Source organism: Mandrillus leucophaeus, unplaced genomic scaffold, assembly GCF_000951045.1.
Source record: "Mandrillus leucophaeus isolate KB7577 unplaced genomic scaffold, Mleu.le_1.0 Scaffold760, whole genome shotgun sequence".
Lineage (NCBI taxonomy): Eukaryota > Metazoa > Chordata > Mammalia > Primates > Cercopithecidae > Mandrillus > Mandrillus leucophaeus.
The window spans coordinates 1,009,890-1,032,891 of record NW_012108253.1 but is presented as its reverse complement, the minus strand read 5'-3'; the positions used below and the strand labels follow the sequence as shown (position 1 = coordinate 1,032,891).

The 23,002-nt window shown below is 38.2% G+C and overlaps 1 protein-coding gene across 1 annotated transcript in view; it reads right to left on the bottom strand.

Moving 5' to 3' along the window:
• Positions 1–997: 997 nt before the first annotated feature.
• Positions 998–23,002, bottom strand: part of SLC17A1 (solute carrier family 17 (organic anion transporter), member 1) — a 57,677-nt gene continuing 35,672 nt past the window's right edge. Inside the window, exon 13 of the mRNA XM_011966478.1 lies at positions 998–1,319. The gene's annotated coding sequence lies outside the window, so the exon portion shown is untranslated. The remainder of the gene's footprint in view (positions 1,320–23,002) is intronic.

Below are 23,002 nucleotides of genomic sequence, written 5' to 3'. Positions count from 1 at the left end.
ATGCAAAAAACACAACAGACTACTGGAAAGTTCCTGAGAAGGTTGTGACAAGGGAGGAATTTTGTGACCTGAAGCCCAGTTAGGAGAATGATGATAAATGGTGTGAGGACAGCTCCTGCCTTTTCACCCGATGGCCCAAGATGGTGTCTTTATCTGCTAGTGCAAGATCCAGGGAGGGTCTTATTTTTATATCTTTCTTCTTAGTTGGAAGAGAGGCAGTAAGTGGAGAAAGAAAAATGTCTGAAGTGCTCTTGTCAGACCAGAGGAGAGAGGCCCTGCAGGTTTCCTGGCAGGGCTGTAGCCACGCTGTTCCTCAGCTGCTTCATTTATGACAGTTTCCTCTACATAGTCTGAATACAAACTCCTAAAGTTCAGGAACCATGACATTCATTATTTTGTAACATCGTTAACACAAAGAACAACAGTATCATATACAGTAAGTGCCAGTAAATGCTATTGAATCACAGTATGAATCAACGAATGAACAGTTCTAGAGTGGTGGGAGAACAGTTAGGGGAGAAATGGATAGGAAGAAAAAGGACCAGATTTTTCTTTAATTCTATTTGTTTTCTGAGCATCGAGTCATCTAAACCTATGGATTATCTTTCTTCATTTGGAATTAAGATGTTAGAGTCTGGGTCAGCTCCATATCATTTCTCCAGCAGTCACCAAGCCAACCCCAGGCTCTCATCAGTGACAATTAAAATGCTGCCCACCAGGGCACAACAAGATCACTTGCTTGTTTCTGAGCCACCCAATGTCTGCATTTATTCATCTCATTTCCTTCCCCGGATCCTATTCTTTCTTTCTTATCTGTCACTTTCAGTTATTTCTGAAAATGAGTTACATTTCTCCCTGGGCCCACCAACGAGGGAGGTGACTTGTGCTGTTTCCTCTAAAATGGGCCATCCTTAAATTATGGAAATCTCCTAAAATTTTGCACTAGCTCACACATCTACAATGAGAAAGAATAAAAGTTGAAAACTGTGGAAAAGTCTTTCATGAAGCCTTAGAATAAAATTTTATCTTGTGTGTGTTTATTGGTTTAACAATCATTTATAAAGCAACTGATGCAGAGAGGAAGACTGAGATAAATCACCACCCCCATTTAAAATTCAGATATATTACATGTTACAAACAATACATGTTAAAAAACGATGCACACAGGGTATGTGGGAGGGTAAAACCAGCCCCTAGGACTCTTCCTACCACCTTCTTCCTGGTGCTAGTGACTGCCCCTCAGCCTTAGCCTTGTGTGCTGGTCCTTCTTCCCTTCAATAAGGAAGTTGTCCCAGGCTCTGCAAGTGCTCTATTTCACACTAAGTTTTGTAAACAAAGAAAAAAATAGTGCACACAAATATCATTGGTGAGTCCTTGTACCTAGAGGACATAAGAAAGCTTTTAAACATTTCAAAAAGATGGTCTCGTGTATTATATTTTTCTCAAGTTGTCTTCCTTGCCTCATTGATAGGTTATCCTAAGCATTTTTTCACACTTCTCTCCTCTGGACATAAAAATAAATATGACTGTCTGTGCAAGTTTATCATCCTTCCTCTTCCCTATTCTCAAAAATCTTTATGTAAAAGATCCAAACAATTCCAAAATTTTGCTAGGTCCAGGCACACAGTATGAAACCATCCATCAGTTGTTCTGTATCTATGTTGTATCCTGAAAACAAAACAAATCCAAATGAAGCAAAAAAACACAGGGCATACCAGTGTGGTTTGACACTCAAGTAGTTTGATACTGCCTCTCTCCCTAATAAGAATGTATTTTATCCACAGCAATAATAAGGCATACCTTTTGTACTGTTACCAAATTCTCATTCTTTGTAAACCAACTCGTTATTAAGAAAATGAAAATAAAGCCCCCCTTTGTGGTCCTGCACCCACCACATACTCTTTTTTTTATGAACCCTACCCAAAAGTGTCACTAGTCCTTTCAAAGAACAATTGCTGTCTTCTGTGTTAACTGGGATAGTGACCTCTGGCAAGTTGGGCTGAAACTGGGCTTTACCTGGTTAGCAGGTATCCAGATTAACTCCTCCGAAGTCATATTCTCCAAAACCTGAAAAGAGGGAGTGGCCAAGGTTCTAAACTGAGGTGTCAATCCAGGGGCCTATCTGGAGTAACAGTGAGAAAGGCACACACGATCTTTCCTTTGTATTGAAATTTTTTTCCTCCATTTTGTATTTGAAGTTTTATTAGTTATTAAAACATGGCATCCATACAAATAGACATTTTCTGGGTTTTCCAGTGGAAACAGCTGCTTACATTGCCTAATAACTGTCTAAACATGCTGCAGATGTTTCCACATGTTAGCTGAATATATGTATTCCCTTCACATAGGCAATCACGATGCATCTTATCCTAGGGAGACAATATGTGTTGCTCTAAAGGAATACTTGAGTCAGGGTAATTTATAAAGAAAAGAGGTTTATTTTGGCTCATGGTTCTGCAGTCTGTACAAGAAGCATGATGCCAGCGTCTGCTTCTGGTGAGGGCCTCAGGAATCTTCCAATCACGGCAGAAGGTGAAAGGGGAGTCAGTGCATCACATGGTGAGAGCTGGGGCAATAGAGAGAGAGATGGGAGGTACCACACACTGTTATACAACCATATTCTCTCCTGAACTCAGAGTGAGAACTCACTCATTATCCAAAGGACAGCACCAAGCTATCATGAGGGATCTGCACCCATGACCTGAACACTTCATACTATGCCCCACTTTCAAAATTAGGAATTACATTTCAACATGAGATTTGGAGAAGACAAACATCCAAACCATACCTTACAGATATTGTTCAGGATGTCATAAAAAAACCAGTCATACGGCTCTAAAACAGTTCAGGTTACATAAAAGTTAAAGTCTCAAGAGAGTGTAGATGAAGAAAGGCTTTGTAAGAATTTTAAAATGCGTGTTTTCTCTCTAAGATCAGGAACAAGACAAAGATGTCTACTGTAGCCACTTCTCAACATTATGCTAGAGGTTCTATACAGGGCAATAAGGCAAGAGAAAGAAATAAAAGGAATCTAGATTGGAAAAACAGAAGTAAAACTATGTTTCACAAATGATATAATCTTGCTTAAGAAATCCTAAGAAATCTACTAAACATATTAGAACTAATGAGTTTAGCAAAGCTGCAGGACACAAGATCAATATACAAAAGTCAATTATATTTCTATACACTTGCAATGAGCCATTCAAAAATGAAACTAAGACAACAATTCCATTTCAAGTAGATAAAAAATAATAAAATACTTATAAATAAGTTTAACAAAAAAAGTACAAAACTTATATTTGAAAACTTCAAAATATTGTAGGAAGAAATTAAAGAAGAATGAAAAAACCATCTCAAAATGAATCAAAGACCTAAATGTAAGAGCTAAAACAATACAACCCTTGGAAGAAAATTTAGGGAACATCTTCATGACCTTTGAGTTGGCATTGATTACTTCTATATGACGACAAAGCCACAAGCAATAAAAGAAAAAAAGAAATAAATTAGACTTCATAAAAATTAAAAACTTTGCTTCAAACTTTGCATCAAAGCACATTAACAAGAAAGTAAAAAGACAACCTATAAAATGGGGGAAACAATTTGCAAATCACAATCTGATAAGGGTCTAGTATTTAGAATATCCAATACACTCTTATAACCCAACATCAAAAGACAAATAATTAAAATGTGGGCAAATACACTGAATATATATATTTCTGTAAAAAATAGAAGAATGGCCAATAAGCACATGAAAAGATGTTCAACATAATTACTTATTAGAGAAAAGCAAATCAAAACCATAATGAGATATCACTTCACATTCACTGAGATGGCTACTGAAAAAAAAAGAAATACGTGTTGATGAGGATGTGGAGAATTGGAATTCTTCTACATTGCTGGTGAGAATGTAAAATAGTCTGATGCTGTGGAGAAGAGTTTGGCAGTCCCTCAAAACGTTAAACATAGAATTGCCATATGACCAGCAACTCCACTTCTTGGTATATACCCCACAAAATCGAAACATACCTTCACATAATAACTTGTACACACAAAAGCACATAGTAGTCTATTCACAACAGCCAAAAGGTGTAAACAGCTCAATTGCTCCTCAGTGGATTTGTGTATAAACAAAATGTAGCATAGCCATACAGTCGAATACTACTGGGCCACAAAAAAGAATGAAGTATTGCTACATGCTATGACGTGAGTGAACTTTGAAAACATGTCAAGTGAAACAGGCCAGTCACAGACATATTACATAATTTCATTTATATGAAAAGTACAGAATTAGGTAAATCAATATAGACAAATTGTATCAATGGTTGCTTAGAGCCTAGTCCGTGTTCGGGTGGGCCCATGGGTCAGCTGTTGGCTTTCCTGAGGAATCTGGGCGTGAGGGGCTCTGACTTTCCACTGGAGGAACAGGGCAGAAAGACAGTGACCACTGCATTTGGAGTGGACGGGACCTCGCCATTTTGTTGGACCAGAGGCTACATGCATTCCTGTGGATTTAGAACGCATTTCCTGTGGATTAGACGCAGGTCACAGAGGAGTGATAGCCAGCCCCCAGGGACCACCTAGAAGGGAGAAGTGATATCCACAAAGGGAGATTTGTGTGAAGTGGATCTGGGACGCCAAGGGAGATGGGCAGCTGGAAAAACCAAGTGCATTTCCTGCCTTGTCAGCCTCTTATGCATGAAGAAAAGGGTCTGCTTTCAACACCTACCAGCCCAGGGAGCATGAGGGCAACTGACAATGGGGCCAAACAAACCAGAAATTTCCATGCCTGCTTCCCCTCCTTTCTCTCCTGGTTACACCTCAGGAGGGGTCAGAGGTGGAGTCAGCATCTTAGCGGATGAGGAGAAAAGCCAGACGAAAGAAATTGCTCACACCCCTCTCCCTGAAGAAAAAGGTCTGCCTGCAGCTTTGTCCCAGCTGGAGACACAGGGAAGGAGTCTCGTATGTGTATGACAATTGACTAGCTAAATTCTATATTGAAATAAGTATTTTCAGTTATCTAACTGGGAATGTGTGCTTGCTATTTAAAGTGACCACAGTACTTTTTATTACCTAAGAGGGCTTAACAAGGAAATAAATAAATAAGAGTGTGGGGTATAGTGGGGGTGGGATAACCTAGAGTTTTAAAATTCTTTCTTCACTGAGCAGGTTTAAAGGGAAAAGGTAAACCCTTTGCATCCTGACTTAATTTTCTGAATTTGTTTAAAAGTTATTGGAGGCCAGGTGCAGTGGCTCACACCTGAAATTCCAGCACTTTAGGAGGCCAAGGTGGATGCATTGCTTGAGCCCAGGAGTTCAAGACCAGCCTGGGAAACATAGCAAAACCCCGTCTCTGCTTTAAAAAACAAAAACAGTTATTGGGATAGGGTAGGGAAACAATAAGCAAGGTAGGCTGCCTCGCTGCAGGGTCAGATTAAGAACAATGATGCCCTAAATACAGACAAACCATGTTGCCCCCTCGAAACCATCCCTATGAACTTTACAAAATTAATCAGAGAAGAAGGGAGGGGGAGAAATGAAAATAACCAAGCTTGCAGCACATCCAGCATTAATCACGAGGTCAGCTTATTCTCTCATGCTTTCTCATAGTTGTTTGTTGCCTACTGCCTCAAAACCACGTAGACCTTGTCAAAAGATTATAGTTTCCCTTAACTGCTCTGGAGATAACAACTTAAGCATTGTGAAACGTTAAGTTTTCTATCTGAGTTATTCTTTCAGGTCCTGCCTATCAGTGAAACTACTGTGTCAGCTGGTCTACAGGACCCCACAGGGTGCTGGCTCACCAAAGAATACATCCTGATGACTTCATCCACCTTACCCTGACCACTCAGTAACCTCAGTTTTCTAGCCCTTGCCCTCCAAGACTCCCTTAAAAATCCCAGCACAAGAGTCCTTGGGGGAAAAGGAGTTTCCTCTGGAAATGGAGATCCCTCTGAGGATTTTCCCAATCTCCTTGCTTGGTCACTCTGTATTCATTAAATTCTTTCTCTACTGCAAAACCTACCTGCTGAGTGCATTAGTTTGTTACTGAGTAGTGGAAATATGAATCTGGTGGTTCTGTAACACCCTTGGCCCTTCCATTTCTTAAAATAAAGAGCTTAAGTGTTCCTTAAACAAATCAGCTGATGAGTTAAATGCTAGCCAGACCCAGTCAGCTTTCAGGAAGGCAAAACCCTCAGAGCATGAGACAGAAACAAATGCTATATCTGATACCACCTTCAAATCAAACTTTTAAACTTTAGTCACTCACCATGCCAAAGAGCACATTTTTAAAAATTTTAGATTAAATCTAAACAGCAAATAAAGACAATTTAAACCATGTTACTAACATCATATGACCAGGGAAAGACTTAAGGGCATGACAGCTGGGGGAAAGTTCTGTGGTGCCCTCTTCTCTTGATGCCCTAAACACAAGCTTATTTTGCTTAATGGCTAGCCTGGGGATACTCCAGCAGGACACAGTGTGGGGAGCCACAGTGGCCCAGTGAGAGGTGTCAGAGCCTGTGCAGGGTGAGGATTGTGTTGATGCAGGAGGACAGCCTGGCATAGAATGCTGAAGCCTGACCAAGTGCAGAGGGTGTCTGAGCTGGGTGACAGCCTGGCCCACTGAAGTGGGTTGAGGAAAGCTTCTAAGCAAAGTTGTGCAACTCAGCAAAGATGTCAGTGTCCAACAGAGATGAGGAAGGTTGCCTTGGACCGGGAGGTGTGGCCTGTGGCAGGGAATCAGAGCACGGGCAGGAAAGGAGGGCATCCACAAGGGGGCATCAGAGTGAGAGGTGTAGGCCTGGGAAAGGAATGAGAAGGATGTCTGGAAATGGGATGATGGTGGCATACCAGGGGATTGACAGAGTAAATACAAACATTAAGACTAATAGGAGCTCACTGCTGGAAAAGAAAGTTAAAAATATGGAAAAGTAGAAAACTCGAAGAAACTCTGTGTTGGATTGGAGTGGAAGTACTGGTGTAAATTCATAGGTATCCATAGAAAGATAAGTAAGTAGGTAGGTAGGTAGGTAGATATGTATGTATACACATATAGTCCCTAACTGTCTACCTAGCGGACCTGAGAGCAGAGGCCCCAGAAGCCATGAACACATCTACCACTGAGATCTTGGTTTCTAAATACGATTCTCAAACATTAAGAGGAACTAGAGCTTCTTAGAGTGAGGGCTGATTTCAGGGCGTGGTCAGGGAAAAACTCAAGATGACTCTGGAATATTGTTTCATGCCACAAAGTAAGAAAGTGCTCAAAGAATGATGAAGAACCTCCAACTGGCCAAAATTGAGATAAATTGAGCATCAAAGTAAACAAAAATAGTAATATATTATACATCATTAAATAAAGCAGATAATTATGAGCTTTACTAAAATAAATGTGAATAAATTGAAAGTCTGATGTAGGATGAAATATTTACGTAGTTCCAGAGTATGTAAATATTTACATATTTCCAAATTAACAAACTATTTGTTAATTTCAATGTGAGAAGGAGTAACTTTGCAGAGGCAAAACCTGATAGGCCTCACCTTAATTAAATGAAGAGCCAGAAATGGTACATATCAGCATCATATGACTCCTGGTATAATGACCTGAGAAGGACACAGGGACATCTTTGTGGTATCCCTAACCTGAATTTAATCATGTGAAAACATCAAAGAAACCTACACTCAGGAACTTCTACAAGATAGCCTGTACTCTTCAATCATGTTATCAAAGTCAAGGAAAGACTAAGAACAATTCTAGAGTTAAAGAAACTAAAGAGACATGGCAACTAAATGCAACATGAGATTCTGAAGTGAATCTTTTGGCCAAAAAGAATATCACTGATACAACTGATGAAATGTGAATGAGGTCTCAGAATTACATGGTAGAAATGTATCAGCATTAGTTACATGATGTTAACGGTTGTTTTGTGGTTAAGTAGAAAAATGTCCTTGTTTGTAGCATACCCTAAACTGTATGAGTGGTGTGGAGATGATGGTAAGGGCATCATGCTAGCAACTTACCCTCAAATGGTTAAGGAAAAAAAGCTCTTTGTGCTACTCTTAAAAACTTTACTGTACCTTCAGATTTTTTTCAAGTTAAACAAATAGTGAAGGTAGGAGATAGAAAATAGAATCGCATTTTGATCACATCCCTTAAGTCATCTTTGTTCAACTCAATGGTTATAATGTTAACAATACTCCATCAGGGTAATTGGTAAACATCTGATTTAATACCCCAATAGATTAATAAAGCCCAGATCCATGGGTCTGGAAGATGGTGGAGAAGCTCTTACTCCTATTTATGTTCTGTCCACAACATTATTCACTCAAAGAATTCAGTCCAAGGAAAGCTTTGCCTCCCTCAAAGCAATGTTGTTGATATGTTTTTATTAGACAAAGAGTTTGTATTTTATTTTTTAATTGCATTTTCCATTTTATTTTTGATACTAAGAAGTTCAGAACTAAATATAATGCTCCATTGTCCCATCAAACTAATCCCAAGATCCTTGTAATACTTTATTTGATCTACAAAGTTTTAATATCAGGAATGGAAGTCTGGTTTTAATATTAAAAGTATATTTTACTAATAAATCACAACAAAGAAAAATATGCAATCATCTGAATAGAAGTTACAAACACATTTAACAAAACTCAATTTCTATTCTTGGTTTTTGATTTTCAATCTAAAAAAGAACAAAAAGACAATTCATTAACATAATTAAATGCCTATTTTAAATTGGCAGCCAATTTATTATTTAAGAATATGCCTAGAGGCTGTGCAATTAAAGCCATAAAGAATAAAGGAATCCCAATATTAGCCCATTATTATTTTTATTTGCACATGAAGAGGATCATCTACTCCAAAACACAAGAATCTATTATTCAAAACTATACTAACAAGATAGCTTAGCAATAGTTTTTTCGTTAAAAAATTAAATATATTCAAATGATATCTTTCCAATATTCCTGAAATACAATGAATAAAAATCAAATTCAGAAAATATAAGAAAACAACTTTAAGTTTTGTAAGAAATGCATAGGGAATGCAGGAAGCAAACTAATACTCGACTGAGGAAAACCTTAAGCCAAGTTCAGCAGTGGCAGTCTTATTATGCTCTTATATCAATATTATTGAGTACTATTGATATTGAATATTGATATTGAGTACTCTTATAACTACCAACTTCTCCCCAGTTAATTTGTTGCAATTCAGTGCAACTCTGAAAACACTGCTATAGGTATTTTTAAATATGGTCCACTGATTATAAACTTTTCCGGAAGAATAAACAGCTGATACTAGAAAGTAATACTTTCAAAAGTGAAAATGATGTGTTTTTTGACCTGCCTGATATTTACATATATTAAAATTTAGACCACTGAATATATTGTATAATAGGTCTAGTAACAGATATTAAACTAAATATTAAGTCCAGAAATAGACATAAATATATAGAGATTTCTTTTACTAAAAGTTGGTATCTTAAGTCAGAGAGGAAAATGCAAATTATTTTTTAAAAAACAACGTTGGTAAAATTCAAACACTTGGAAAACAAACCCAAATCTTCACTTAAGCCATGCAATAAAAGTCTACAAATGAACTAAAGACTATAAATTGTCTAGAAGGAAACATTCACTCTTCTTTCTCTCCTTTTTGGCTCTGTGTGAGCTCACACCTTCTGGATGACTCCAAAGCCACTGAATACTTTAATTGGTTAACACAGAAAATTTTAAAGGCCTGCAGGAAGTTGAAATACTATCACAGTCCTGAAATTCTTTCCTGCCCATTGCCCATGTGGCTGTGATGATGTCTGAAGGAGAAATAGGCCTGTGAAGTGACTGAGTCCACTTGCAGGTGCAAAGGTGGAGGGAACATTTCCTACTACTCACATGGCTTCATTCTCTGTCTCTGCCTTCAAGGAATAGAACTGTACAGTCCATTTCTCTTTACAGACCCAAACACATGCACCTAAATCTACTGTTAAAAATCTATTTATATAGTGAACAATTGTGAATCCTTCAAGCCAATTCTTCAAGATGGATCCCAGATGGCTAACTGGGCCTAAGTTTAAAATACAGCCAAGAAGCGATTTTCTGACCAGGTAGGAGTCACACAAATACTCTCAGTTCCCTGAAAACCTGCATCATTTTATATTTGGGACTTCCAGCATTCGCCTGAACCAACCAATCAGAGTTCAGCAGCCTCAGTCAATCGGTCAGGGTTCAGCTGTATTGACCAACCAGAACTCACTTTTGTCAACCAATCAGAAATCATCTACACTCACCAATCACAACTAAACATGTTTCAATCTTTTATATACATAAATGAACCTGATTAAAAACCCAGGTGGGGCCTGACACGATGACTCACGCCTATAATCCCAGCACTTTGGTAGGCCAAGGCAGGTGAATCACTTGAGGTGAGGAGTTCGAGACCAGTCTGGCCAACATGGTGAAATCCCTGTCTCTACTAAAAATACAAAAACTAGGCAGGCGTGGTGGCAGGCACCTGTAATGCCAGTTACTCGCGAAACAGGCGAAGGTTGCAGTGAGCTGAGATCCTGCCACTGCACTCCAGCTTGAGCAACAGATCAAGACTCTGTCTCCAAAAAAACAAAACCTGGGCAGGAGGGAATCTTTGCTATAAAAACAGACTGGCTTGGCGTGGTGGCTCAGTCTTAAATCTCAAAACTTTGAGAGACCAAGATAGGGGACTGCTTGAGGCTGAAAGTTTGTGACCAGCCTGGGAAACATACAAGATCCCATTTCTATCTAAATAATATTTAAAAAAAAAAAAATTAGCAGGGCGTGATGGCGTTTGCCTATAGTCCCAGCTACTCAGGATGTTGAGGTGGGAGGATCACTTGAGCTCGGAAATTAAAGGCTACAATGAGCTGTGATGGTATCACTGTACTCCAGCCTGGGTAACAGAGCAAGACTCTGTCTCAAAAACAAAACAAAACAGAAAACTGAGCCTTCCCTTCGTTCTCTGGAATCCGCCTTCGTTTTGTACCCTGGGTTTCCTCTCCTCAGTTTGCAAACTGTTCACCAGAGTAAAGTCTCTTTCCTCCAAATTCCTATTCAGAAAACTTTTGTTCACATTCTTGGCATCAAAAGTGAGATTTGAAGTCCTGTCCTGAAACAAACCATCGGTGGTATGTGCCTGCAAGAGCCCCTTGAACTCAGTTGTCTTCTCAGTGTTGCCAGAGGGGAGAGAAGGGTTGGGTAAGTCCTCTCAAATTCAGACCTCCCACGCTTTGGTTGAAGTCTCCGAGACTGTTCTTTCCCTGTAGGCCCCTCCATGTGGACTCCAGGGAGGACTTATTACCTGTGGTCCCAGTTCGGAGGAGGGGGACAGTTTCCTAGCCTTAGTAATTCCCTCTATCCAGACCCCAGAGGGGACATTCCCTTTGGCCCCGGGTTTAGTGGGGGATCTTTCCAATTTCAACCAGTTTCCTCCATCCAGACCCCCGACAGGACATTCCCTGTTGGCTCCAGGTTTGCTGGGGGCTTTTCAAGTTGCCTGGCTCTGACCATCCAACTCTAGAGGAGACTTTCCCAACTGGCCCTGGGTTTTGTTAGGACTTGGCCTGTCTGTAAGGTTTTGTGGGGATGCTGGCACTATGGGTACTGGAAGGGATGACTTCATCACGTCGGTGCAATGGGTAGCCCGTGTTGTAAGTTTTTCCCGGCTGATCAGCCACTTCTTGGGACTCCAGCTGGTTTTATAAGCAAAAATTATGGTACAATGAGTTGTAATTGGCTAGGTCTCTGAACAAAAATTACCCACGATAAGCTCTAATTTTGTTGGCCAAAATAGGACTCTTTTGAAATTCTGAAACGTGCCTATCTGTGCACACAAAGAAAAAGCGAACCTCTCAGAGACAATGGGAAGCCTTTATCAATTGGCACTTTAAAAGTTGTAAACAGAATCAAGAGGCTACCATTGCCTTTCTTACAGAAAATAATTCCAAATTAAGTGAGTGCCTTAATTAAATGTAAAGTGAGATTAGCACTTCCGAGACTGAAACTAAAGCTGCAGAAAAATCCTCTGGAAAAACTTTATTCCACTGGGCCCCCTTTCCTGTTGGTCTGCCTGTCTTCTGCACCTTTTCTTTTTTTTTTTTTAAACACCTCTGCTTTATCTTTCATTCCTTCCTTCCTCTTTTACTTGTTCACCTGGTTATTTGGAAAAGTTTCTAAATTTTCTCTTGGACTCATTACGTGTTTTCATTGCATGTTTTCTTGTCAAATCTTGTCATGTGTTCCTGTGATTTTGTGTTGCTTAAGCATTCATTTTTTGTATGCCTATAACACAACCAGACAACTTCTTGGAGAAGCTTGAGTTTTCCCTTTGCTTGAGATGTACATTTCCTACCCTATTTTCTCTAAATTTTGATAAGGGCTTCAGCCATGTGGAACAGATAAATTTCAACCTGTTCCACTTACAGAGATGCAATTTGAATCCAACTGTTCGTTTAAACTAATGAGTTTTTCCTGATTCATGGCTAGAGTTTTAAAATTAAAGCTAAACAGTCTTTGTGTTTGCCTGTATTTTTGTGCATATGTTTGTATGTGTCTGTTTGTATGTTGTCTACGGTACCAAATTGCCTTATAACTAAATGAGTACTCATAAATTAAGCAAATAAGGCCAAACATTTTCCAAGTTCATGTGACTTAGTAATCTTCTGATGAATGGGGCTAATCTAAAATGGTTGGTTTGATGGACATGGCTGTGTTTTCTGAGTTATCAACAAAATAGGCATGTATTTAACTTTGAGATTCTTACTTTTATGACACTTGGATGGCAGGCAGTAATGTAAAATTGGTTGATAGAAAATTTAGCTTGAGATGATGGCTAGATTTGTCTGATATATCGTGATATTTTCCAGGCATAATTATTAAGAATGAATGGTTAGGGTAGATGTGCATCGGATAAAAGTTTGTAAATGAACTTTTGATAATGGTTATGTTTTATAATATGTTTCCTTGGGAAGGTTTCTCAAATCTGTTTGGTAACTATACCCTTAGAGTTTTGCTAAGCCAAATTAAATGACGGATGTTCATTGAATGTCTGGATCATTTCCAGATAAAATACCATGCTGAGACTCTGGTTGCTGAATCTGAGTTGAGGCTCAGATGCTTTTGGCTTCTTATTTCAGAGGAATAAAATTATTTGTTTTAAAGAGTTGCTCTGTTAGAAAACCCATGATCTGGACATGGTAAAATGTGTATTCATGGATTACTGGTATGTGATTGATAGTTAAAAGTTGCTTACTTCCTAGGTTTTCACTGAAATTAGAGTTGCTAAGAGTTAACGTTGTAATTAATGTGTGTGATTAAACTACTAATGATGAGAAAGACAATTCTGTCTCCAATTGTATGAGGAGAATACAATGTATTTTTGGTGAGGAAGTTTAAAGGAAAAAAATAACTTTATATAGGAAAGAATTTTGTTTGGTAAATTTTTGTCTTAGAGTAAAATGAGTGGTTATTTAAGAAAGAAGAAGTATAGAACAAAGCAGAAATTTCAAGCATTTCATAAATAGTCTAAGTAAGTCTTAAGGTTTATGAAAACACAGTTTATAAAAGGAATTTTCTCTGTGATCAGATTGCCTATGATTGGAAGCAAATCTTTTATGGGTTTTTCTAGGGATTGAACTTTGATGTTAAAAACACACTGACACAGAACTTAAAAACTTGGTCCCCTGTGTTAGAACAAGGCTTTCTGAAAATATTAATTTGCTCTCAGTAAAACTGCAAGGTGGTTTGATTTTAATTATGAAATCTGTTTAACAGCCATCCTCTAAACTACAAATAGTTTCTATTCCTGTCACATTTCTTCCTGATAACTATCTAGTTTCTCTAATTTCAGGTTCTTCCTTCTTTTGACCCTGAAAAATGTATATCTCTTTGTTTGGCTGTTGTCATGACTCTCCAATCTTTTCATCAGTTCCTGTAACAACTTCTGGTTCCAATCGTGCTGTTATGGACTGATGCTAAAGAGTTTATTTTGAAGGTCTAGAATAGCAGTGTTTTACCCTTGTACAACTTATTTTGGCTTGGCTTTTCTTGATATGCCTGAATTATTTCATGTAACCAGGATATCCCATGCTGTTTCTAAGAGCAACGCATTCCTCTGCTCAAAGTACTAGTTTTCTTGTTTACATTCCTCTATAATATAGTATACTCTCATAGTCCTGGAAACATTCTTCTTGTGCCCGATTAAATTTAAGTGCCCTTTTTTAAAGTCAGGTTTAACACCCAAGTTATCTAAATAGGTTTTCTGTAAGGAGAAGCAATCATGTTACAGCAGGTTTTTTTCTTTGCCTTTTAGGTAACTGACCAAGGAAACAAAAATTGTGGGTTTTACCGAAATAAGTTCCAATGCTTCATGTTGTCCTTACTAGATTTTTGATTACTTAGGAAAATTGAGCTTTAAAAGGATTAAGGTTTTTACATCCATGGAACTTTCTCTGTTGCTTTTGAAGTCTATTGATTATCACTCCAGTTAGATGAATAAATATTATCTCATCATGACCTATGATTCTGTTTCATCAAGTACCTTGAAACTTTTGATATCTTTGGTGGGTTTCCTCAGCATCAAAATCCTAAATTAAGTCTTTTTGATCTTGTAGACATAGTAAATGATTAGGCTTGTAAATCGTAGAGAAACATTGTCAAAAAAAAGAAATGTTCAACTTTCTTTAACTTATAGTTGTGTAAATGTGTTATTAAAATATGTTCCAAAACTGTATGAGATTCCTAAAATTCTGGTTTGTCATGGTATGTGTTATCATTCACGATTATGATTATTATGCTAAATGGTAGTATGCCACAGAAATACCCAGATTCCTTTGTCAATTGTAAACTCCCAACAGATCTTTGACCATGGCTGTTTGGGGATTTTGTCATTCACAGTTAATGTTTTAAATTCTTTGGAGCTCGGCACAGTGGCTCACACCTGTAATCCCAACACAAGCCGAGGCTGGAGGATCACTTGAGCCCAGGTGTTTGAGACCAGCCTGGGCAACAAAGTGAGACCCTGTCTCTACAAAAAATACAAAAAATTAACTGGGCACGTTGGTGCAGGCCTGTTGTCCCAGCTACTTGGGAGGTTGGGCTGGGAGGATTGCATGAGCCCTGGGAGGTCAAAGCTGCAGTGAGCCATGATCTCGCCACTGCACTGCAACCTGGGTAACAGAGGGAGACCCTGTCTCAAAACTAAAAAAAAAAAAAAAAAACAAATAATAAAATAAATTATTCTTTGGTAGCATTTTCAATTGGCTTTAGTTCAGAATTGCTTTTCGTGAAACTGTTAATCAAGATCAAGCAAAACAAATTACCTGAAATTAAATAACTGATAAGGATAATTTTTAATGACTTTTACTTAAAACATTGTTGGTTCTTTACTTATATGTTTTGTTTTTCATATTCAAGGAAATTTTCTTTCATCAGCTATCTATAGTTTTCATTAATTTGGTAAAATATTCTTTTTTGAACAAAAGGGGAAGCATTTGCTTTTACTCTCTACTTGAGTCTTTCAAAACTCAGAAACTGTGAGTATTCTGGTTTCATTTATCTGAGTTTAATAAAATTTTCTCCCTCTTTATAAATAGTATACAATTGGAAACATTCGTTTTATTACCAAAGTTTTAACTGAAATGTCATATTTAAGAATGTACATAAATGCTTGGCTTCAAGAGTTACCAGCCTTACAGTGAATGAGTAAATGTTCCTGGCAGGCCCAAGAACTCTAAGATTGTAAGTAAAATCTAAATCCTAGCTTGGTTTGACTTCCTAGCCTCAAGAGGTTCTAAAATCTGAGGTTTTCTGTATGATTAATGTGGAGAGAAAATGTTATGCTTCTAAGTAAAACTAAAGTATACCTGTTATTAGCCCTGTGTATTGTTTTCAAGTTCTTGCTGTCTGCCTGTAGAATACAGTAGATATTTTACCCTAACTTCCTCCAATATTTGGCTAAAACTAAATCCCAATAAAGTCCCCTGGCACTCTTCCTCCAATCAAGGAATGCTCTGGGACATTCAGGGGATTTCTCCTTCTTAAAATTAACTGGCTAGAGGAATTATATATCAGAATTGGGGACAAACTAGTTAGAGCACTGGCCAACACTGGGGCTGCTCCATCTATCCTTAGCCTTGGCATGCTCTCAATGTCCCCTTCCTGTAGTTCTGAACTCATTCAGATGGCTGGGCTGAGCCTATCATGGTGCCTAAATCTTTGCCTATCCCCTTCCAACTAAGACCCTTTACTGGCAGTCATTGTTTTGCAATTGTCCCATTGGCCTCTCTATACCTCCTAGGAAGAGGCTTAGAAACCTACTAGACCCGTATTTCTTTCTCTCAAAGAGAGGAAATAATGTTTGAGCTATCCTCACCAGGAGACTTTGCCACAGAAAAAGCTTTTACTCCAATTACCATCTGTGTAGTTAACCTCACAATGCTATCCATCCTGCTCTCCAGGAGCTGCCTGAGAGTCTTAGGCCACAATCCAATACAGATGTTGGTCACACACATTCAGCACCTCTGATCAAGATTCAGGTAAACCATAATAAGCCCCTCCCCAGTGTTAAGCTATACACCCTGAATCTGAGGCCCAGGCTCGTATATAGACCATAATGGACAACCTTATATGAAAGAAACTTGTCCTTTGCACCAGGCTTTACAATACTCCTATTGTCTCCATCTGTAAACCCAACAGTAGAGGACAGCAATCTTTCCAGTATCTTAGGGCTATCAATAACATAGTCATTCCTCAACACCCAGTAATTCCTGACTAAGCCAATACTTTTCAGCTATTGACCTTTGTAGTGCCTTCTTCAGTATACTGGTACATCCTGATAGCCAGTACCTTTCCCACGGGTTTCCAAGTCTGTCAGTTTGATCATCCACTCTGTTATTACCTAAGACTAGCACTTGGTTTGACCACATTCTCTCCTCTGTCTCGCCTGTAAATAGGTCTTTGAATTTTCATAACCTCTCAGGAAATTGTGTTCCCACAAAGGCTATGTTTTTGCCTCCACTTACCATAGTCAAGAATTTTCCTATCCCTGTCTCAGGACATGAACAAATGCAGGCATTTGCTTTCTGGATCAAATCATTGCTCCCAACACAATTATTAAAAACCCTAGAAGCATCATTGTTGCATCCCAAGTGTAAAAGAGCTCTATCAGTAATTGATGACTACCCTGATGACAAGCCCTCAGATTAGAAAAATGACAGTGTGGACACTCTCAAGGATGTATTTTACCTGGGAAGGCTAACCCTAATCAAGGAGCTAGATTAGGAAGGTTTTTGGGATCCTGGTTTGGACTAGGTTCTGCTTGGAATGAATATATGAAGAGAAACTTTTCTTGCACTGTTTACAGAATTGCCCACTCCAGTGCCTGAGCAATAAGGGCATAACAGATCCCGAGACTCCCTTGCTCGTGTGGTCCTAGACAATCACATTACTTTAGACTATCTTCTCACTGCACAAGATGGTGTTTGGGCTGTCACTAACACTTTCATCTGCACCTGGGCAAATACTTCCAGTCAGGCTGAATTCGAAACATCCAAGATCCTCAAATCTTTGAAAAGCACATCTTCATAAAGCCTACTGGCTGGAATGACTGGGTGAAATTTCCAATTTCTAGATCTTTCTAGCCAGCTTCCCTCAGGATAGGATCTATTTACTGTGCTCTATTTACAAGTCTTAATGATCTTCCACATATTTGGGGTATACATTTGACTCCCCTTTAAAATTGTTCTAGCCTGTTTTAACAACTGTCTGCAAAAGACCCCCATCAGGATCATGCTGACCCAGCATCCTTCAGTTGCATAAAGGAACTGGATGAGAACCTGAGCATGAACCTTTGCTATGAAACCAGAGCCTTCCTTTTGATCTCTGAAACATTTCAATTTAATGTGGACAAAATCCTACCCCATCCTCCTCGCTGTCAACACTTCCAATCTCAGTAATAAACACTCTTTAGTTGCTAAAGCCAAAAATCTAGGTCCTATCTTTGTTTCTTCTCTTCCTGCATAGTTCACAATCTCCCTGCCTTGTCTGGCCTGCTCTTCCTCCAGAACTCATCTGAATCTGGCTGCTTCTCACCATATCCCCTGCCTACATCATAGTCTGCGTGGCCAACATCTCTCACTTGAACCTCTGAAACAGCCTCTGTCCTGGTCTCCATGCATCTACTCTTGTTTTCCTAAAGTCCTTTCTCTAGAAGGTGGCGAAAATGATCTTTATAAATCATTGATCAGGAAAGTCACTCGTCTCAAAAGTATCCAATGGATTTGATTATAGACAGAACTAGATGCAAACCAAGCTTTTGCCATGACCTGGAAGCACTACATTTACCACTTAACCTCAACCACTTACACAGTTTATCTCTCTTTACTCACAAGATTCCAACCACGCTGCCCTTTGTTCTCCCTCTTAGGAATACTGAGCTCACTCCCATCCCAGATTACTTTTCTTGGTTATTTTTTATGCTTGGAATACTCTTTCCCAGAGTATGTAAATTCACAGACCCTAGATTAAGAATCCCTGCTTTCTGATACTCATTCAGACAGTAAAGAAATACATTTAAGCACTTTTACAGGTGCTGGGATAGAACAGTGAGAGCTGGGTTCAAGTGAGAACAAATTTTGCCCAGTAGGTGACATTTGTGTTGAGACTTCAGTGATGCGAAAGAGGCACATTATTGTTCATCCTTGGAATACTCACTGACCTCCAGCAAAAACAGCCCTCCTGAACATGCTCTATCGTGTTACCCTATTTCATGTTCTTTTTAGTATATCAGTGCGTGGAATTATCCTGTTTAAATATAGCTATTTGTTTCCCCCTATCAAAACGTGAAGCTCTTTTAGGCACTGAAGTCCTGACGATGTTGCTCACTGCTCTATCCCAGCACCTACAAAAGTGCTTAAATACGTTTATTTACTGTCTGAATGAATACTAGATAGCATGGATTCTTAATCTAGGGTCTATGAATTTACATAGAGAAAAATTACATTTTTATTTCCTTAACATTTGACTAAAATTTAACATTTCCTTCCATTATGAATGTAGGCAATACATCACAACAGTGGTCATACTGAGGACTTAAATATCAATAAAAATCACAGGTATTTTCCTATGACAATACAATTGTGAACCGTGAAAGAACAAATCCTTCAAGTTGGATGCTGATTGGCTGAATGGGCTTAAAATCAAAATAGAGCCCAGCAGTCATTTGCTGGCTAGAGGTCACACATGCACTTTTGAGTTTTCATAAGACCCACACACCTTCTAAGTTAATAGCTTAGTTCATAGCTGCTTGTTCCTGTTTATATGCCTGAACCAACAAATAGACTGTGGCCTGAGTTGACAAATCAGAATTCAGCAAGTGTCAACCTCTCAGAACCAAGCAAATCTGAATCATGCATGTGCCTAAGTGGACCTGAGTGGGAAACTGGGAGGCAACTTTCTCTATAAACGATAAACTCTCTTTTTGTTCTTTAGACTGCACCTTAAATCTGTCTCTCCCTAGTTCACAAACTGTTCACTGGGATAGCCTCTTTCCTCTAAATTTCTTTTCAGAGAACTTTTATTCAGACAATTATTACTAATATCTCAAAATACTTTGTTTTGTTCAATATTATTTTAAAACTAAAGCACTAATAATAATCATGTTATCATAAACATGCTTTTTAGTATCTTGATAACTATTTCAACATAATTAGTCTCCTTTAGAATCCTCCACATTATATTCTGAGTTGTGGTTTATTACACAAAAGAGATTGAGAAGCCCTGCTGTAAAGGAACTACCACAAGCAAAATGCATGCCCCTTATTCATCTATTGTCCCTGGGATCCACTGAAATAAATTTAAAGAAACAAAAATAGAACATTACAAAACCTAGAGAACTACCTCATACCCAAATCAACAAGGACTATTAGCTATAATAAATTCAGAATACTGAGGGCCAAAATAAAGGGTGACATTGGAAATCAGCTCACAGCTGTCTACTAAACTCACGATCTTGGTACATTCAGAGGGAAGACAGAGGTGGAAACAGCAGTTCCAGGACTGTGAAGCGACTTCCTCCTGGGTAAGGCTGGGTAGGAGGCAGGGCATCTGGGAATCAATGGACCTTTGCAATCCTGGTGCGCCAGGCACATTGACAATGGCTTCTAGGCTACAGGAGAAACGCAAGGCCATGATTCTGCCTTTTCTTATTTTCTTCCAACCTCTAAAATTACAAGGCAAAGTTGTAAGGTAACCAGCTTTGCAGCAATGTGTCAGTTTGAGAATGACAGGTAAAATACTGCTGATTCCACAAACAAAATGCCTGTGTGCTGCTGAATGACTGACAGCCCTGAGGATACAGGTTGTTGAAGAAACAACCATCAGCACAGCAACACAAACAGCAAGGCCCAGAATACCTCCTGCACTATGGCACTATTCATACTGGTGTTCCCAGAGCCCCTCTGCCATTTAGCCTAATATCTAAAATGAGAATTTAAAACCTCCACTGCCAGCCTGATGGAAAGATGCCAAGGGCAACCAGATAAACAGAAAGGAGAATGGAGGAAATTCTACCCACATCATCTTTGGGGAATTACAGGCTTACGTAGAATTAGCCTGAACCAAAGAAAAATAATTAGAAACATTGAATGTGTTTGATATTTTGGAAGGAGGAAAAAAGCAGAAAAAGAATATAGCATGTAAATGGAAAAAATGAACACATTTTCAAAGAAGAGTTAGAGAGCATAAGCACAATCAAAATTTAGAATATTCTACAAATCTAAATTACCAGAGGCCGGCAAGGAGGCAGGAGGAGGAGAAGGACCAAAAAGATAAGGAGGATTTTTTCAAGGGAATAGAATATAAGATGCTAGAAAATGAAGTATATTTGTAATGACAATAAACGCAGTTGGACTGAAGTCATCTATACAAAGGAGACGGCTCTCAAAGTGGGTGAAATAATGGAACCCAGCTATATACCTTCTGTAAGAAAAACGTTAAATAAAATGACTCAGGAAGGTGGAATTTAAAGGCAATGCAAAAGTATTCCAGGGAATCTAAAATAAGCACACACCCACACCCACAATTTAAGGTTGTCATATCAATATCAGAAAGTAAATTAAAAGTAAAAATTATGAAATGGGAAGGATTCATAAATTTATAAAGTCAAAAGTAAATTTCAAATTAAGATATACTCATCAAAATCTTTTTGAAATTGTAACATCAGAATACAGTACTCAATAGTAACTGCCAAAGCAGACATAAAAAGGAAAATGGATAGAAATAATAATGGAAAACTTTGGTATAACTTTCAAATTTAATAGGTCAAATATATAAAAAACAAATAAGATTTATGGATTCTGAATAAAGTAAAGTGATTGTTCTCATAGCTGTGCCACACTCTGTGCCTTGGAAATAGAGGATAAACCTTTGCTAATGTCTATGGGATATTTTCTAGTGCTGTTATATGCTTATTTGTAAGGACAATCTCAGATATTTCTACATTAAAATATTCAGATAAGCTTTTGTATTTTTAAATTACTGGTTATATTCCATTCACTTAAACAAAATGTATTAACTAAGGCTGCATTGACAAACATGCTTAATTCCATATCCAGATTTTTGCCATTTCTAAATCAACAATCTTGAGTTATGCTTGCATCTTGGTAAATTTTTGTGAGTACACTATTATGAAAATTTTTAGTACTTGCAATACTGGATCAATTTAATACTGACTAAATTTCATTTTTGAGTGACACTATCAATTTTCCTCCTTTAGCTGGGTGTAGTGTTGCATGCCTATAGTCCCAGCTACCAGGGAGGCTGAGGCACGAGGATTACTTGAACCCAGGGGATTGAAGCTACAGTAAATTATGATTGTGCCACTGTACTCCAGCCTGGGCAACACAGTGAGATCCTATTTTTTAAAAAAAAATTTCTTCAAACATCATTTGGATCATTTCTTCCAATACATTTGTTAACTGGCTATTTTTGTTTAAGGTGAAAAATTTATTTATCAATATTAATAAATAAATTTTTCAGGATACTTACTGAATTCATTATTGTTTATATAGTTTTCCAGTCAACCCACTTGGATTTTCTAAGTAGATAACCATATCAGCTGCTCATAATGATAATTTTACCTTCTTTACCAATATGTGTTTTCCTCATTTCCTTGTCTCTCAGCCCCTCTCTCTTAACTGAGAACCTCATTGCTTATTGCACAGATGAGATGCCAACCTACATACTAACTCATCACATACACAACACTGCGTTCTCTCTGCCACTGTGGATAAGCTCTAGGTTTCTGCCCAAGGCCAACCCAAGTTGTGGTGCTTGAATTACATCCTTTCCGGATGAGTCAAGTACTTTTTAATTCTGTCATTGTGCCTTATCTCCTATATTGTGGAACCTCATTACTGAATTATACCATCACCTTATATGCTATTGCATCTATCTTCTCGGAAACAAACAAAAAACAAACAAAACGCTCCTTGGTTCTCCATCCCTCTACAGCTACCACACCTCTTCTCTGATTTCCTTTATAGGAATGCCTATCCTGACTGTCTCAGTTTCCTCAGCCCATATTCTCTCTCTCTTGATCTCTCTTTTCATTCCATAAAATAAAACACACAGACACAGAAAATTGCACAAATATTTGGCTCAATGAATTATTATAGGATAAGTGTTTGTAATCACTAGCCTGGACATGAAAAATAGAATATTGCCAGGATTCTTGAAGTTCTTCAAATGCTCCCTCCCTGCCCCTAAAAGTAACAACTTCTTTGACATTTATAATAATCTATTTGTCTGTATTTCTTTATACGCTTATCACTCACATGGATACTTTTAAAGTGTTTCATTTTGCCAATATTTAAATATTTGTTTTGTCATTTAAGTTCTTTCTAATCTAGAGCATCCATTTCTACCCCCATTTTTGTTTTTTTCAGACGGAGTCTTGCTTTGTCGCCTAGGCTAAAGTGCA